The sequence below is a fragment of the Zingiber officinale genome, chromosome 8A (assembly GCF_018446385.1).
Source record: "Zingiber officinale cultivar Zhangliang chromosome 8A, Zo_v1.1, whole genome shotgun sequence".
Taxonomy (NCBI): Eukaryota; Viridiplantae; Streptophyta; class Magnoliopsida; order Zingiberales; family Zingiberaceae; genus Zingiber; species Zingiber officinale.
The window spans coordinates 101384122-101387873 of record NC_056000.1 but is presented as its reverse complement, the minus strand read 5'-3'; the positions used below and the strand labels follow the sequence as shown (position 1 = coordinate 101387873).

Below are 3752 nucleotides of genomic sequence, written 5' to 3'. Positions count from 1 at the left end.
AATTTGGTTTGTTGCTTGGTCTTCAGATCTTCCACCTGATTTATAGAAGTAAAGCAATTATACACCATGAAAGCACTCATCCTTGTTGGGGGATTTGGCACTCGCCTCCATCCTTTGACACTAAGTTTCCCAAAGCCATTGGTTGATTTCGCCAACAAACCAATCGTACTTCATCAGGTATGTGCATTTTGGCCCTATACCATATTGTTGGTACATACATGAATGTAGATATGAAATATCGTGTTGTGAAGTTTGGTGATACAAAAAATATGTTTTACTGATTTCCCTTGTAAGTTCTCAAAGGAAGTAACCGGATACAAAAGGGTAGATAGAGGATGCCATGATGAGTTTTCAAAATCTACAACTATTTTACTTCTGGTTGAATTCAGTTTTCCTTTAAATTGTTTTGCTGTCGTTCTGTTGTCTAGTTTTGGGGTTTCAGTTCTGCTTTTTGGTTAATTTTGTAATTCCATAAGTAACTATTTCATCTTCATCTGAGGGAGGAAGTTATTTGAAGTTTGATCTATTAACACCTCACCTCTTTGGATAAGGTACACATGCACATCAAGTGTTTGATGTAATTCCTCATAGATCCTAATATGCCATCTGAATGATACAAGGTATTTGTGAATGACCAATTCCTCAACTGGGATCCCGAGCATCGAATCAAAGTTCAAATTGTCTCTGCAAGGGCCTATCATTCCCTGTTCATGCACAACATGTAAGTGAAAAATACTACTAATAAGAATGCTACAGATGCTCTTCAACTCTACAGTTCGACAGTTATCCAGATAAGTCATCTTTGCGTTGGTTCTGTTGATCTCTAGTAGTGAATCATAGTTGTGTTAGTAGCACGCTGGATCATACATATGCATATATTAGTGTTAGTGAGCTAACTATCTCCTCTTTCTCTCCTTAATGTCAAGGGAAAACATGTAAACTAGAAGAAGAAAAACTCTCTTTTGCATGAAATAATTGGAAGGATCGCAGGTGCATCCGTCCTACGCCAGAAGAATTAGAGGATTTCAGTACTCCGGACTTCACAATTTACAATGCTGGCTAGTTTCCATGTAATCGATACACACACTACATGACTTCAGGGCGGCAGTTCGGTCGGGAGGCATGCCGTCTACTCATTCCTCTGTCAGAAGCGTTTCTTTTTTTTTAGGCCGTCGCTTCTCTATTTTCCCCTTATTTTGCAATTTGTGAGGTTGAACTATGGAATTTTAATCAATTATGCTTGGATTTTTCTAGGTCGTTACTGCTGTGGCTACTTTGCTTGGGCTGGAGAGGTAGGCATGTAAAATTGTTTGATGAAATTCCCCAGTGTGTAGTTATTGTTATTCCCTTCAAGGTCTTGTAATTGAAGTGTACTAACTTAACTGTGTAGGGGATTCTCTGACTCCATCTTTGGCATCTCTGTTGTATTTGCTACTCTAGTTATTGTACGATGCTCAGGTAAACTAGTTTTCTTTTTTGGTTTATGTTCTATAGTCCTTGTGTATGCCATGATGGTAATTTGCAATTAGACTCTATTCATGTGAGTTGACTTTGTATGAATCTGGAAAATGTTTTTTCTTGGGAACTGTGTTAGCCATATTTATCATCGAGGAATATAGTTGAATACTGTTGCCTGAGAGTTAGAATTGGTTTGAGTGAAGCAACTGATAATCCTACAAACTTCTAATGGTTTAGTCTGTCATTGCCATGGGCTAGAACAATTTAATTAGTTTGTTTGCCATATCCATCTCCTGCGCTTCTAGAAGAAAGCTTGTATGATGAACACAATTTATAGTAGAGCTTGTGAAAACAATGAGTTTAAAGTCGTTTCTTTCTCAACCGACTTGTAGACAAAGAAAATTGGTCTTGTTTGGTTAGTGAAAGTTGTCAGATCGTTGTCGGAAGAACTGGCATGAACACTCTTACTAACCAGACTGGCGAAGTTACAAGGTGATCTTACACTTCTATTCCATCTTGTTGTTGATGATAAATGTTAAAGTGCTCTAATTTTGAGAAAAATTTATGCTTGACTTGGACTTCTTTATTTCTTCTTCTAACTCTTGACATTTTGTATGGCCAATAAGTCATTTGCAAGGGATGTTCAATCGAACTATCAGATTATTAGAAGCATGTATTGAGCCAATGTAAGTCCATTTGCATGTCTAAATATCATTTTATTTCTCATTCAGCCACAATATTTTATTATCATTTTTTTGATGCCAGATATGTATTTGACGGTCAATCTCCAGAGCTGAAGAAACAAGAACTTGCCAAAAAGCTAGTCTTTACATTTTTGTCATTGTTCCCCTCCTTTTTTTTTTGCAAGATAATGATAATCTTTAAGCTTATTTTATTCTTTAGATATTCAAAGAGGGAAGATGCAACTAACGATCTTAACACAACAATTGAGGTCATTGCTTGTGCATAACAAGTACTTTTATTGGGACACTTTAGTGTGCTAGAATTTCTCCGTCATTTAATGGATCCTAGTTCCAAAAAAATCTTTGTGATGGAATTATTCTGCTTATTGCTAATTGAATTACTGTATTTATCCTCATCCTTATTTTTCAGGTTCTTGAAGAGCTAAGACTCACTATGGATCAGTTCATTGATTTGTGTATTCTCTCTGATGTGATTATTGTGATAGCATTAAAGGTAAACTTTCTTATGAGATATTGTACATTCAACAAGTTTAACATACAAGGCTAGTACTCTACTACTTACTGTTTACGAAATTTGATAACTAATGTTCATTCAAATCTCCAGTATGATAATGCTTGTGTAGTTGAATATGGTGCCAGTGCTGCAACTGTTCCATGTCTATGTTACTTAGACTTGATATAGTGTTCAACATGAGTATGATCGCAATCTCTGACATGAATAGACTTGCTTGTGTAGTTGAATATGGTGCCAGTCTGCATCCTAAATAGACATTTGAATAGTTGATTTGTTTCTTTTATCCTGGAATTGCTTGTATTGCATAAGTTTGTATTGCATAAGTTAAATTCTAAGACTATAAGTTGGTTATATTGCTTGTATTTTATGTAGATTTATATGAATAAATCTAAACTGGAATTGAAGTGTTGTTTAATTTTTATATTAGAGCTATGTGAAATCGAAATTTCTTGTATTGCATAAGTTTTATTTCTTAGACTATAAGGTGGTTATATTGCTTGTATTTTATGTAGATTTATATGAATAAATCTAAACTGAAATTGATAAGTTTTGTTTAATTTTCCTCTTGCAGGTACGTAACTCGGCCAATTCGTGAGGCTTGAGATTTTTTATGCAAGGAGTGAGCTTTGTTAGGATGTAGCTTGCCTTGCTAATTTGTAAATTAAAAGTCATATGGAGAACAACAAATGGAAAACATGTGATTTTAATGTATATGGAGAACAGTAATGGAAAACATGTGTATTTTGATGAGTAACAACTCATTTTGTATATTTTTGTAATATATGTGGCTACAAGATGAATTATATATGGATGTTTATTTTGGATTTAATCTAGTAAATATTTAGTTTTGTATTGGTGGTTTGCTTATCTTAAAATAAGATTAGTTGTTTGGTATTAATGAACATTAAAGACAACAGTTAAAAATGTTGTAAAAACTAGGTAAATCACAACGGATTTTTTTTGTAAAAAGTGATAAAAGACAACGATTTTATCCATTTGTAAAATATATTAAAACTATTGTAAAAAAATAAAACGAGTCAAATATTATCTACCACAACAGTTTATATCTGTTGTAA

General features: G+C 34.0%; 1 long non-coding RNA gene across 1 annotated transcript; it reads left to right on the top strand.

Moving 5' to 3' along the window:
• The first annotated feature begins 538 nt into the window (after window positions 1-538).
• Window positions 539-1029, top strand: LOC122008018. The gene is made up of 3 exons (XR_006119164.1): window positions 539-551; window positions 621-721; window positions 991-1029. It is a non-coding gene; the product is annotated as an uncharacterized LOC122008018 (long non-coding RNA).
• Window positions 1030-3752: the final 2723 nt, after the last annotated feature.